Genomic DNA, 15,610 nt, shown 5'->3' with positions numbered 1-15,610 from the left:
TACCCTAAAACCCACCAGTTTGTTGCATTTGGCCACCAGCCATTTCTCACCCCTTTGTGTATCCAGGACGTGCTTGCAGCTGAGTTTCCCTTCCTGGTTTTCCTCACATGGCATTTTGGGCTGCCTGAATTACAGCACATGACTCCTGAACTGCTAAACCTTTACCTGAGTGAAAGCACGTGCCCTAATTGACTGCCCAGCCACACCACCAGCCCTGGACTGTAGCTCGCTCTGGCTTAGCTCTTGAAATGCCCTTGGGGATACGGTTCAGAGCAGAGGCAAGAGACGCAGCCAGCATTTCTATAGGTGGCCACGAGCCACATTCTGCATGCTGCGTGGCTGGAATGAGCAAGTCATGCAAGCATGGAGGCTACAAAGCCGTGGTCAGTAGCTGTGAAGAGTGAGGGGTTTTTTTGTTTTTTTTTTTTTTTAACTGCACTGAACTCATGAAAGCTCCTAATTCACATCAGCTCAAAGTTGCATACATTACCTTACTACAGTTGTGTTCAATTTTACCTTCTAAAGGACTGGAAAAGTTTAAGTGGCCTGGGGAGGCCAAGAGGAAATTTAAGAAGGTGAAACGCCTCAGCTCATTTACACGGCCTCCCAAAACAAATGTGATATGGACAGTATAAGTCCTTCTAGTGTCTTTTAGCTCGAACTGAAAAAGATGCTTTCCACACACGCGCTTCAAACTTATGCTGAGAAGAAGAGAGAACTTCCAAGAGATGTGGTGACTGTGCAAAGACAGTTCGCAAGCTTTCCCCAGTGGCACATCCCATGTTAGTGGTGTTGGCTGAGGAGTACCTGCCTGCACGTTGATGTGGCTGGAGCATTGTGGTGAGGCAGCACATGGGGAGAAGCTCTGGTCCAGACCTGTCCAGTGCTGCTGCAGACTTCGTGTAGTGGAGAAAAAAACACTGAAAATTCATTCTTGTAATGTTTTATAAAAAACATCCACCGTAGCTTTGATTTTGGTAGCAGGTCCTTGGATATTAATGTTAAATTGCTATTGAGGCCTCCCTTATACTGTGTTTTATAGACTCCAGCGCAAGTCTGATGAACCATGAGAGATGAGGATGCACTTCTTTCCAAACTGTGAGGTACCTGTAACATTTGCCAGCTGCATCAGCCTAGGTTCTGGGGTGGCGATCACAGCTATGTGGCTGCTTTTTACTAAGTAATACTCTAATTCATTTAATAATGCAAATGCAGTCCCAGCAGTGCAGCTTTATTGCGTAATGACTAATCTCTGCCACAGCAGGGTGCCGAGAATGAGTTTCTCTGGGAAGCTGTGGGTATGCATAATGAGCAGCTATCCCCAGTAAAGTCTTTTTTAATCAGGAGTCCTTCTCAGATCAATTCAGTTAAATGAGTTTGCACTTTGTAAACACAATGGTTCAAGTCTTTGACTTGGGTAAAACACCACGTATACTCTCAAGTCAGTCAACATTGAAACAAGATGACGTCCTGGCCCTAAGAGTTAACTTTTCTCCTCATATGCTTGACAAGGAAGCCCGTATAAATCTAAAGTGCCCCCTGTTAATGTACTTAGAATATGTGGTATTGCTTCATGTCTGTTTCATTTTCCCTATAGCAACTTCTGAACACAAGTCACAGCCAAGGTAAACATATCTGTATGGATATTTCAACCAAATTTGAAAAAGCAAAAAGACAAATGTTACAGAGAGGTGTGTTTCCTACAGGTTTGAAGAAATCAGGTGAGAAAGGAGAGAGGCTGTACATACGGAGAGCATTCTGAGCGCACTTTTGAAGAAAATTTCCCAGTTGCCCGCTCTTGCTGTGTGCCATTTCATGTCATGGAGTGGTCTCTGTTTACGAACAGGATTCCTCTCAGATGCAACTCAACTGGGAGATGCTCTCCAGAATGGTTTTTAATGCACTTCAGTCTCATATGGGCATATAGTCTGTGGGACTAGGCAAGCCATGCTCAAAGCTCCCTAAAATGTTGATAGCAGAGACTGTGATATCCTGTTGCTCTCTACAGACCCAGCACTATTTGTCTGCAGTTCCTTGCTAATACAGACATGGTCATCAGTGCCCCCACCTTATTAGATGCTGGGGAATCTAGCCTGCTGCCAGTGTGTCCTTGAAAACTGTACCTCAGCGGGGAGATCAGATGGCTCCCACTGCAAATTCAGGCAAAAATATTGGTCAGACCAACAACTGTTCACAGGACTATGTGTTTAATGGAAACAGATCCGCTTCCAATGTTGTATTTATATAAGTACTACTGCTAGAACACTCTGGCCTAGGAGAATGGACCTTTGCAGTTGTTCTTATGCATTAAAAGTCAATTCAGCAATATATTTTTGTGTTTGGGAGCCTATATTCCCTCAGGGATTTGCAATTGATTGTTGTAGCATTATAATTAGACATGTAAATCAGTAAGTAAAAATGACAAATTTGCCTTTGAAGGCCATCCTGAATGTCAAGACCCATCCCATAACCTTTTAGAAACACAGGTTTAATTCAGGTATAATAGACTAATCTTTTATTCATAAGATCCAAGAAAATAAATTTGTGTATCCTAATATGGCCCACTGACTTGACAAGATTTTGCAGGCTTATCCTGCATGTAGGTGTATCTTTTTCTTATTTTTCTTGTTAAGGACAAGGTAAGTTTCCAGCAAGAATAATCATCTAAATTCCAAGTACAGACAGACATGGGAGAGTAAGGTATTTTTTTTCCTTGACTGTTTCTATGTAGGTTATAGAGGTCAGAGCAGCCAGTCACAAAAATTTGGATACTATTGTGGTTAAAGTCACTTTGTAAAAGAGGCTGGTGGCATCTTCTCACATTTTTTACCTTTTTTTAAAAAAAAAAAAGCTGCACATTTAATGAAGTAAAAAAGATAAACTATTTTTATGCCAAAGATGCAAAGTAGATAAGCAGAATCTGCTAATAATTTCTGCCTACTTCTAGCACCATTTGCAAATACTGTCTCCCTAGAATTTCATACCAAACAGGTTTTGTAAAAATCTAAGTCTCTAAATCTCATCTCTTCATTTTTTTATCAAATGCTATGTGTCTGCGAGAGGGAAACCCCACAGTGGAATATCACACAGGTTGTGCAGTTCTACTGTACATGCACAGATCTCACTTTGGTGTGGAAACATTCCAATCTTGTCATGAAAATCAAGCATAGAAAATTTAATTATTCTGTTAAAAGCATTTTTTTTTGCCTTTATGTTATGGCTATAATGATGTTATTCATTTTTTCTCACATACCAGTCCAGTTAAAATTTTAATTATCATAAAACCATATCTGGGTCCCCTGGCCCTGGAGTTCCATAGAGCAAGTCACCACTAGGATGGGAAAAATAAGATGGTCTGTTGAAGAGGTAATAAAAAGTTGCCTAAATTTTGTAACACACAAATTCATAAAAGAAAAACAAAGGGAACCCTCCTGGTTTACCTTCTGGATTTCTTCTTCTGATGCTTGGTGGCAAACAGAAACCTGGGGACTGTTTCAGAAGGCCAGACCTTTTTGCCTGAAGTTTTGACCAAGCCATCTGGAACTAGACTTCCTTCCTGTCATGTTATATGAGAATGTATATGAGAACCACAGTGATGCGTCACTAAATATAATGTGGTGTCAGTGGGCAGCAAGAAAATCTGTGAGGGACTACAGGATAATACTAAGAGAAGAATTAACCATAGATTATAAACCCTTTTTTTTTTTTTTGGCTTACTATAAAATCAAACGTGGGATATTCACGATAGGGAAAATTAGCTCATGAATAGCATTAGTTTTTGTATCTAAGAAAAACTGTTATCCATTTATTTAAATGTGGAAAAAAATATGAGAGAGAGATAAAGGGAAATTATTTCTAGTTTCCTCATTCAATCTTTCTGCCTACCTAATCTGAGAGACTTTCAAGGGAAAATAGACTTAAAATTGCTATTCTGTGAATGTGATAATTGATAAACTGGTCTCAATTTAATAACCATTCTTAGCTATCTGAAAATGAAATAGGGTGTAAGGGATATTTCTCATAAAGAGATCACAAGAATTTTGCCACTGGAGTTAAGAGAGCTAAATTAATTTGTTTGGAAAAGTGTCAGCCAGTGCAGAATCATTTGTAAGTTGCTATTTTTCTGTTCACAAACCTATACAAACCTACCATCCATGTAGCTTAAATTGTCACTGCAGCATAAATCAAAGGCATTAGTATATTTCTGCTGAGGGTAGTGTATATGTCAAATGTCTCTGCTCAAGCACATTTGGGCTTTTTCATCTTCCAGGGCCTATCTCTTCTGCAGGTTCTCTAAAATAATCTCTTTTACGTAATCTGTTCTCTAAAGTGATCTGAAAACCATTGGCCAAAGGCTGTATAAAGAAGACAGCACAAGCACAGTAGTCCTGCACATCGATTAGTAAAATGAGAAAAGAGACCTACATTGTTAAAGCGTTCACATTATTTTAAAAATTGTCCCCAAAGTACATTAATCTCAAGAATTATAACATGGCTGTTCCATTTAACCCTAAACTACCATGAAGTAGTACCATACCCGACCCACCTCTATCACGTGTCTCTCCATTATGGACACAGAAATGTTAATATTTTTAAATTGCCACACCCCAACAAAGTGAACACAGTCTGTCTTAACTTTTATCAAATCCCAGGAATAGCATGTGTTTGCTGCATGCAATAGAGTCCTAGGTTTTAAATTAAGTGTACCCACTATGTGACAGAATGCATAACAATGGGCAATAGTTCTAGGTGGGAAATGGTGTTTGCCTTTGAAATACTCCAGACTTGGTATAGCTTTTTCAAATTCTATCACGAAAGCAAATAAATGTTAGCACTCTAAAATAGCTTCACTGTTTTACTGCCATAACTCATTCTTACCGTATTCTTTTTTGTTGGATACGAATTGTATGTTTTATATAGAAAGCCATGCTCCTCAGGAGAGGAAGCAATTTCCAATTACATATTTCTCATAAGGAAAACATTAGAGTGATAATGGTTCCTGTGTTTAAACTGTCAAGTAATTTTCACTGTGAGATTAAAAAAAAAAAATGAAACTGTCTGTAAAACTGGGGGGATGCTAATACTTGACACTGACCTCAGGCTGGGATGTGTAAGACTTCGCTTAAGAAGAAGGGCTAGTGATAAACTTGAATACGTGTGCTCTTTGTTTCCAGTTCGCTCCATGTTGTAGAGGATTGAGTGCTTGGAGTGGCATTCTCCCTTCTTTATACAGTTGCACCCAAAATGTTCTGCAAAGTCTGCAAAGCTTAACACTTTGAAAACTCAGTTCATCTCACATGTCGTGGGCAGTGAGTGAGTTACATGCTACAGGCTCAACTACAACCACACACTCCTGTGTCTCTATAGAGCTGATTTGGCCACTCTGTTCCTCATCAGGGAAGGACTTGGCAAGAGCATCGTACTGTTTCTTACAAATGGGAAACCAGACAAATCTAACAAAAATAATGGGAGATTTATTTCAGGTAATAATATTAAGAATGGATAAAGATAAAGCGTTTGAAGTTCTTCTGGTTTTCCACGTGTTTATAGTAGCAGATGGTGTAAATCAATTTGCCATTAATTTACTTTCATGTCAAACACTCAACATAATTAAGCAAAGTGTCATCTAAACTCTGATTACTTACTTTCAAATTAAAATTATGTGTAAAACAGACTCCTAATTATCATGCTAATACCTGTGAAATTCTGTTTTCGGTTTCAAAGCTTCACAGCCTTTATAGTATCAGACTTCAAAGGCTCCTGACAGGAATTATGGGTAGGAAGGTTAGGACTTAAATCTAGATTTGTTTAATATTATTCTTCATGTGGGAGCACTTGTTTCAGTTGTTAATGCCCTTTTCTAAATTTCACGTGTGCAATGAAGCATGACTATCAATGTTATACCCAAGGGTACCATTTGTTCCACCTGCACCCATAAATAAAAAGTGGTATTCTCCCTAACACTAAAAGAAATTGTCCAGATGAATCATTGACATGATTTAAAACCTCAGTCCAGTATACATCTTTGGTTTTATTCTGAAACAAAACAAACCAACAACACCACAAACCAAAAAATCCAACACCTATTTGTGTTAGTATTAATTACAGGCAAATTAGAACAGAAGAACAAATCTGACTGAGGAAAACACAATGCATGCCACTTGCTTTGTAACTGTGCCCACACCTAATTGCCCTTCCATAGATGTGAGATATCAGAAAGGACTTTCAAGCCATTTTGTTTATTACCTGCATTGCCACAACATTCTTCCTCTATAAGCTATTGCATCCAACCTTGTTTTCAACATTTCAAGCCACTGGCAAGCTTTTGTTGTTGTTGTTGTTCTTTTTATTTTTGTTTTCCTGGAGAAAATGTTGTTTAATCTTTTACAGATGTTGTGGTTTTACCCAGCTGGGCAGCTGAGCTCCACCACAACCGCTCTCTCACTCCCCTGCCTCAAAGGGAACAGGGAGGGGGAGGAAAATACGATGGAAAGGGCTCAAGGGTTGAGATGAAGACAGGAAGATCACTCAACAATTATTGTCCCAGGCTCAGCATAGGGAGATTAATGTAATTTATTACCTATTACTAACAAGCTAGAGCAATGAGAAACTAAAAGCAAACTAAAAGCACCTGCCTCCCTTCCACCCTCATCCGCCTCCTCCCCCTGAGCATTGCAGGGGAACAGGGAATGGGGGCTGTGGTCAGTCTCTAGCGCTTCGTCTCCACCGCTCCCTCACGGTCCCTCCCTGCCCCTGCTCCCCGTGGGGTCCCTCCCACGGGATGCCGTCCTTCCCAAACTGATCCGGCACGGGCTTCCCACAGGCAGCAGCTCTTCAGGAACTGCTCCCACATGGCTCCGTACTACGGGCTCCATCCATCCCCCAGGAGCAAACTGCTCCAGCACGGGTCCCCCACGGGCGGCAGCTCCCCCCAGACCCCCTGCTCCTGCGTGGGCTCCTCTCCACGGGCTGCAGCTCCGGCCCGGGGCCTGCTCCTGCGGGGGCTCTCCATGGGCCGCAGCCTCCTCCAGGCCACATCCACCTGCTCCACCGGGGGCTCCTCCACGGGCTGCAGCGTGGAGATCTGCTCCGTGTGGGACCCAAGGGCTGCAGGGGGACAGCCTGCTCCACCAGGGGCCTCTGCACAGCCCGCAGGGGAACTGCTGCTGCGTGCCTGGAGCTCCTCCTGCCCTCCTGCTGCACTGACCTGGGGGGCTGCAGGGCTGTTCTCACTCCCCTCTCCCAGCTGCTGTTGTGCAGCAGTTTTGTTTGCTTGTTTGTTTTATTTTTCCCCTTTCTTAAATCAGCTCTCACAGAGGCACAAACAACATTGCTTATTGTCTTGGCTCTGGCCAGCAGCAGGTCCCTTTTGGAGGCGGCTGGAGCTGGCTCACATCTGACATGGGGCAGCTGCTGGGCTCTGCTCACAGAGGCCACCCCTGCAGCCTCCTGCTACCTAAACCTTGCCGTGTAAACCCAATACAACAGACTGACCAAGAAAAGGTTTCCTGATACACGCACAGCCTTTTAAATCTGAGTCATCCAACCACTCCTGTTTTTGCTGCTGGACTTCAAAGTACTGACCTCAGAGACTCATTTGTGGCTTACTGACTGCAAGCTGGACATAGGATTAGTCATTTTAGCTTGATCCCACCTGATAAACTGGGAAAAAACAGCAGTATGAGAAGATAAGATTTTCCAGGTAATATTGTTTCCATGTAAGTAATGTCTCTTTAGAAATACTGGTGCCTCAAATAACAGGAGAAAATGGTAACAACCACTGTGAGTGGGAGGGAGGATAAGCCATGCAAAAATTCTTTCTCATTAAATTTTTTTTCAAAAGATTTGAAAATCCTTGCCTCAGCTGAAGACTAAGGAAGAAAATCAAGGAGTAGTGCAAAGAACAGCAAGGCTATCATACTTCATTAGCAGAAAATGTGTGCCTTTGTAGCACAGCAAAAAGCAACCACCAGGCTCATCTTAAGGCTCATCACCAGGCTCATCACCACCAGAAGCTCATCTTAATGGGAATAAATAAGGAGATCCACTTGCCAAATTTTAAGAAAATTGCCCACATAGGGTTTTGACCAGCCTGTCTGTGGGAGGCCAAAGACAGCCTGTGTAGACTGTACAGAAGAAGCTCTGGAAAGTTTCTAGAATGTGTCATAGAGAGTTGGGTGATCTGCATTTTATGTAGCTGACAACACTGAGGACTGGCTCTGCAATTCCTGAAACCCCAACTTTTAAACAAGTGAAAGGATTTAGGTTCTACTTTGGAGACTAAATGCAGTTAAGCTTTGTCATTAGCAAAGTTACAACCTCAGTATACTACCATGCTGAAGGCTACACAGCTAGTGCCATACACACAAGGTATATAGTGTAGCTTACACAGTGGCCATACCCCCAGATGTAGGGCTCAATGTATAACACATTCAGATATCTTTATTGCCTCCTTCCAGGCCTGTATAAATGATGCTCAGCTAAACAAACCAAATGTATTTTAAACCAAACTACATATATAAAACCTGCACTTCTTAGGTGCTACCAATACAATTTGTATCATTGACAGTGTTTTTTATTAGAGATGCAAATGTTAAATGTAAAAATATTTGCTGGACCCTGGAATGGGACCAAAATACTTTTATGTCAGAGCAGTAGGTGTCCAGGTAATGCAGATCAGAACTGTATCTTTCACTTGCATTTTTGTAGGAGGGCAGTTGCTCAAACAGATCAAACATCTCAGTACTTAAAATAGAGGAGAACATTGGTGTCACAGTTATTACCTAAATGACGCAGAATGACAGAAATCAATCACTGCTTGAAAACAAGTGATGTTGAAAGGATGGAGCTACTTTTGAGAGTTATACATGCTGGTGCAAATGCGTGTTACGTGTGAGAAGCTACATAGACTCTGAGACACAGGGGCCCTGCAGTACCATTCTGTGAGTAGTACTCAAATACCTGGACCACTGAATGCAAACCAGACCAAAAATACATTATATCTTCTTCACTTCCAACAACTGTCAATGAAATAGGAATGAAAACAAATGTATGATGTTGTGCTTTAATGGAAAACATAACTACATCTTGCCTCAAAGGAACTCTGTTACTTACGTCTTGCTTACTAGATGTAGGAATAGCACAATAATTCATGATAAAAGATGCCAGTTCTGAAACTCTGGATCTTATTATGAGGCTGCTGAAGAAGAAAACAGTACAAAAAATAACAACATTTCTGACAGATAAGAAGCTTCCTCATTTAAGAATCTTGTGGCTTGGCCTGATTCTTATATTAGCTTTTGGGGCTTAGGGGATTGATCAAAAAAATCAGGCAAAACTTTCTGCAGCAATTTAAGAAATAACAAAATGTACCAACCCGCTGTACAGCTACAGGCAACAGTTCTCACATGCAGAGCTGACAGGGAAGAAATGTTTGCTCAGAAATTTGGTGCAAAGCCTGCCATCTTAAGCTGCATTTAAGTTATAAGACTTCAGGTCACTTTCAGACTCATGGGTTAGTGTGCATATCCCTGACTACACATCAGGACAGCCTTGTAGAAGTGGGCGAGGCAGAAGGCAGAAATGTATTATCTTCCATTGGGATCCCAGTCCTACAGAAAGGAAATTTGGATGTGCAAGTAATACGGCAGGGATGGGGCATCTACAGCTTCTCTGGGCAACCTCTTCCAGTGCCTCAGCATCCTCATAGGAAAGAATTTCTTCCTTGTATCTAATCTAAATCTGTCCTCTTTTATTTTAAAAAAGGAACATTAAGACCTTTTAAGGGTTAAAAATGTTGGTTTCTCAGAAAAACAAAATGGAGAACCCCAGTTTCACTGGTAAGAGCTGGAGGCTATCCGAAGAAGGTAGATCTGATTAATGCTGCCACCATGAGATGCTGGGGTGTTAAGCAGCACACAGTTCGGTGGAGTATTCCTTGCTTTCAAAATACTTTAGAGTGAGCTTTTGTTTTCTTGCTAACTACAAGATGTAGTTTAGTTTAAGAATGCTGATGGTCACCAACTTGTCACTGACACCATAAGAGAAGGACTGCAAATGACCAAACTCAATCAGATTTACAGGATGGAGAGCATTTGTCATGGATTGACACAGGCAAGTGCTTAATCAAGTATTTGCTTAGACAAAAAAGTATGATAGTCTGGAATAAATAATTGTCTGTAAAGAAGTCAAAATGGGAAATCTTTTTATAGAAAGAGAATAATGTAAATCTCTACATAGGATATGTGAGGGGGAAATAAATAATACACCATGGAAAAAAAATTGAGATTATGGGAGGACAGACTATGAAGTCATGGTTATGTTTTACTATGGTCATGGTTATATTTTACTTGCTGGCTTGACTTTTAAAATTCTGCATGGAATTTAAAATGATATATAAGGATACCGAGAGTTTTGCTGAAAGATTTTAAGGAGAAAAGAGGTTTGGGGTCAAAAATTGAGGGAAGAGAATCCAGTGAGAGAATGGATGAGCAGAGAAGACATGCCACATGTAATACAGAGCAAAGAGAACAAGACATGAGGATTTTTTTGGGACAGCATGATGAAGAAATTGTCCTGAAGAGCACAAGGCTCTAACACCTGAGTAGAAACATCTTATGTCCACACAGGCTAGGAGTTAGCACCTTTACAAGGGAGGTCACCTCTGTTTTATGGTGATTAACTTGGATTTGGAGCCCAGCTTCACCCTCCAAAGATGCAAAAACTTAAATGTCTTTAACCTGCCTGTCCTATACCTCAAAAAGACAGTTTATCTTCAGACAGAGACCTTCTTGTCAAGAGAAACATAAACCAACAACCAACAACTGAGCAATGCACAAAGTGTAAATCCTAAAACAGATTAACTCAGACTTGAAGATCCAAGAGGACTGTTGAGTTAAAATGTGATTCTCCTTTTATGACTAAATGATTGCCATATTACTCAATTATGTAGGTTAATATATTTTGTAACAGTGCGTATGATTTGGTTTGCCACTAGATGTTATTTAGAATTCAGTCATACTCAGAATGAAGCAGATTGTCAGTAAAGCAAAATGCACATTAACATATTTAATCCCCTTAGACACAAAAGTAATTTATAAAGTTTTGAAATGCCAAAGTATACACAAGCTAAAAGCAAAGGATATTCATGTACTGAAAAATAAAATATTCACATGAAAAAGTGCTTATAAGAATCAAGGTAGGACATAAAATAGCTAGAAAGAAAGGAAACTACTATATAAGAAAATATGGACAAAAACACAAATGTTAACCCTACTCTGCTTATTTGAACAAGCCAATAGGCTGTTCGTACAAATAACTTCCATAATATTTTCACTTGGAAGACAACAGTGATATGAAATAATGGTAAAAGCCCTGTTAGTCATCTTTTATTTACTAAAGCTTCTTCCAACATATTGTCAAATTGTATCTGATAATCCCTCTTGAAATAAAGAAGAATGTTCTGGACAAAAGCAAATAGCAGTATCTAGAATAATATTGATGCAGAAAGCAGGAAAAAAACAAGTATTTTACACAGATACATGAAGATGAGATATTTTTAGTATTTAGAAAGATTTGGATGCAATTATTTGTCACAAAATAGATAAGGCAGATCCTGTTTTTATGTCTTAAAAAAATATGATTAAAAAACCCAAACCAAAAAAAGCACACACACACACATTAAAAAAATTAAAAAATCAGCCAGTAATAGAAAGGAAAAACACAGCCCACGAGGCCTCTGATCCATTTTTCCTACTTCATGAACACCCACCTAAAATATATGTCAATATGCCAATTGTTTTTAAACTGCAGCACTGAAAAAGGTAGCTCATACTCCCAGAACTCATTAGATGTTTTTATAATATAATCTGGCTACAGCAAGATATCAAAACTGGATGATGTCATATTTTACCAGGAATACCGAACACTTACTAAAACTAAGAATACAATGCCATTTTCTTTTCATGGTTCTAGAGGCAAGCCCTCAGAAGATGTATGCAATTAAAGATTTGCTCCAATGGAAGTATAACAATTTATATCAACTCTTATATGCCTTGCATGTCTAGAGAGAGATTAGGTTTATTTTAGGAATTCTCTGAGTCATGAATTGATTGAATAAGGGAAAATAACATTTTCCCATATGTGATGGAAACAGCGAGAAAGAAAACATATTCTCTTCACAGATCTCAGAAAAAAAAAATATTTAAAACATTCTTTGGCATTTTCTAGAACATCTCTCGTATGGTATGAGAAAATCTGTTTGCTTCCTATCAGAAGTTACGTATTTAAAAGGGAATCAGCAAGCACTGTTTAGATACAATGTTTGATATAGGAACTGGCAAACATAAAAAACAGAGATGACAATGACACTTATCTATGCTAATCACCACCTCACACCATAATTTTTTATTCACACTGATGCCTTTTATCAGGAAAACTTGGGGCAGGTTATGATAACCATTCCATTGGTATAAATGTGGACAAAAAAAACTAAGCATGACAGAATGATGACAGATTATGTCATTCAAACACAATGAGAATCTGGCTCTATGGTTTTATAAATTACCTGCTAGTATTTTAGTTGTTTTTATACCATATTACAAAGTAAGTTTGTTGTATTTTTTTATAATTATATTAGTCATTCCTTTTACTAAAAGCTCGATAAAGATGACTAATCTTTGATACAGTTGAATGCAAGCTGTAATAAAGTCCAAGTAAATAACACAAAATGTTTTTTGGCTCCAGTAAGAATGTGCCTGTTCCTTTTTCACTTTCCCTTGAGGCTAAAGTTTTATCCTTTATTGCTCTCCTTGGTATTACGCCCCGGTGTTCACAAGGCAGAATTGTGCTACAGGTGACAAGACAGTCTATTAAGCCCACAGTGTGTGCAGACTGTTACAGACTACCCAAGGGGCTGTGCTTTTCCTTTTTCCCAATATGCTGCCATACCTCGGTGACCTTGGGTTCCCCTCAGTCCTGCAGAGCATTCCTTTGCTGAAGAGCTGTGGTTAAATAAATAAATAAATAAAATCCTCATTAAGAATAAGGTTTTACCATCTGTTGCAAGTCTTGTGGAAACAGCTGAACTAAAATGCCTTGGCTTCCTGGGGTTCTGAATGCTTCCAATACAAGTCAGGTAATGACTAATGACAGGCAAAAAATTAGGCAAAAGGCCTTTGGAAGCAGAAGAATGTAAAGCCAGTTTCACAAAGTGCAAAAAAAAAGAAGCATAAAAGAGGGCGGATAAAAGTAATCTCAGCAGCTCCCTTTTGTTTCTTGCTTTATATATGCTTTGGGGTGACTTGACATCATTTATCAAGCACATGTACTACTCCTAGTCTGGGAAAAATATACAGCTCCCCAGCTCAGTATAGCTGATATTTGTGTGAAGAACCCATGCAACTTGTCAGCTCAGATCTCCCAACTTCTGTAAGTTTTTTTTTTCTCCCTCCAGTATAAATACTACTAATTCACAGCATTTTGGGAAGATGGTACTATCTGAGAAATGTAAATGCAACGAATGCTTCTTGAAGTGGGTCATGGGCTCTTTCAGCCCATGGTTCGTAGGTCAATTCCATGCTGGGTCATGAGCAGCTTTACAGTCTGCACTAGCTCTTTGGGCTGTGGCATGGAGCCTGAACTAAGTATGTGTAAATGTGGAGGGCTGAGAAGGCAGGGCTGAGGAATCTGTCATTTGGGATGAGGAAAACAGAGGAGGCTGTTCTGCACCAGGATAGAAGAGATAGATGTAGATGAAGAGGGATGGAGAAGGGCTTTTCCTGAATGTCTGTGAGAAAGGCCCAACAATAAACGGATTAATAAAAAAGCTGTTTTAGGAAAATATAGTAAGAAGAAGCATATAGACTGTGAGTAAATCTTCTGGGGAGAACCCCTTATTCATGCAGCAACAGATGGAGCCTGGATGGATTTACCCACTGCAAGCTGTTCAGATCCCATCCATGGAGAAATCCTCCTTTTTGGTCATTTGAACTATTATGTGTTGTTCTTACAACACAAAAGCTCTGTTCATCATTTCTAACATCAGACAGAAAGGACGTGCATGTGGGAACTCCTTGCTATGTTGTCAGATAAAGGCAAGGCCACGCAGGTGGCATCACCACCAGCACTGCATGGGAGCTGCCTGCAGGCTCCCCTGTTAGGAGAGCTGGCTGAGGTGGTTCTGTGGTCCTGGGGCTTGGACCTGCAGCACTGCACAGACCTGTGCCAGCACAGCTTAACCATGATATGGTCACTGCATCCTCAATGCGCAACAACCTCCCGGTCAGTATCCACCCCTGCATTCACACAGTTTATCTATCTCAAAATTACTATAAGTTACTCATTATATTGGTTGGCTGTTCAGCTACCAGAAAGTTTCCTGGCAGGTTGGGAGGTTATCTCGGTGTTAACACCCACTGGCACAGCTCCAGCAGCGTGGGGCAGCAGGTTCCCATACAGCAGCTCTCATGCCTGAATGCAGGCTGCAGAATATAGGCTGCTCAAGCCCCAAGTACGAGGCCCAGTGGAGCAGACATGCTCAAGATCACTAGATCCTTGTATAGGACATCTTCTGTGAGGCTCCCAGTACAGAGGCAATGGGGAAGAAAACTAATGTGAGAAGGAAAAAATGACTGTAGAAGGTAAAGACAGACTAGAACTAGTAAGATATAACCACAGGGAGAAGGTGGCAGAGAAGAGATGAATAGACTTAGGATTTAATGGCTGTAGAAAATACAACTGGCTGTTAGGACAGCTATGAGAAGCATACGATGGCTTAGGCTGGATGGGATCTTTGGGGGTCACCTGATCCAACTGCTGCTATTACAAGAGGGCCTACTGGAAGAGAGGATAAATTGCACAGTCAGGAAAACACTTCATAAAGGAGGTGACAGAAGCATCAAAGAGATGCAGCAGTTTGTGCAGAAGGGGCCAGCAATTCTGAACAGCACCCATCTCCTCAGCTATGGTGGTGGTGCACAGAACAAGGTTCCCAGCAGACACTGGAACAATTTCCCTGTAATGTCAGAGGCCTTGACCCAGACAGAGCTGTAGGAGGATGCAGCTGTCCATGTCTTGGGATGCAGGGAAAGCCTAGGGCCTGCTGAGGAGGCTGGTGCAACAGAAGACGGTCTTCTAGCCTACTGAAGATGTGTGCTCATGTTACCAAGTCAAGGGACTGCAGGAGATCAGCAGGTGTTCAGTATCAGAGGTGATGAGAAAAAAATAGACTGGATGTTCTCTGATATCCTGCAGCTTCAAGTCAACTCACATCTATACCAGAGGAGGAGCAGACAGAGTCTACCTATCAGATCAGCAAGTGGAGACTTGGAGACTCCCCTGGTGGTGAAGGCCAGAAGCTGTTGATTTCTGGCACCATGAGGGAGACTCCCTCTCCATCTGAAGATCTGTAGCTGCAGAGTAGTTTCATTGCCATCATAGCTGATGAGGAGCTATGTCTGCTGAAGCATCTGTGCTGGCTTGGTCTGAGCCACACTACAAGTTAGTGACAAGTGTTAGCAGTGGGAGACTCCTTGCTGTGGGTGATGGAGGCACCTGTTTGCTGACCTGACCTCTTGTCCAAGTCGGTGGACCCAGGACTTTGACAGACTGC

At 40.9% G+C, this 15,610-nt stretch overlaps 1 long non-coding RNA gene across 1 annotated transcript; it reads right to left on the bottom strand.

The window, feature by feature from the left end:
- Window positions 1–1,642: 1,642 nt before the first annotated feature.
- On the bottom strand, window positions 1,643–8,481 carry LOC308189859. The gene is made up of 3 exons (XR_013946656.1): window positions 6,247–8,481; window positions 3,441–3,556; window positions 1,643–1,961 (listed from the first exon to the last, which is right to left on the bottom strand). It is a non-coding gene; the product is annotated as an uncharacterized lncRNA (long non-coding RNA).
- Window positions 8,482–15,610: the final 7,129 nt, after the last annotated feature.

The sequence above is a fragment of the Anser brachyrhynchus genome (assembly GCF_964034855.1).
Source record: "Anser brachyrhynchus genome assembly, chromosome: 2".
Classification (NCBI taxonomy): Eukaryota; Metazoa; Chordata; class Aves; order Anseriformes; family Anatidae; genus Anser; species Anser brachyrhynchus.
Note: the sequence above shows the minus strand (reverse complement) of the source record. Positions and strands in the feature narration are given on the sequence as shown.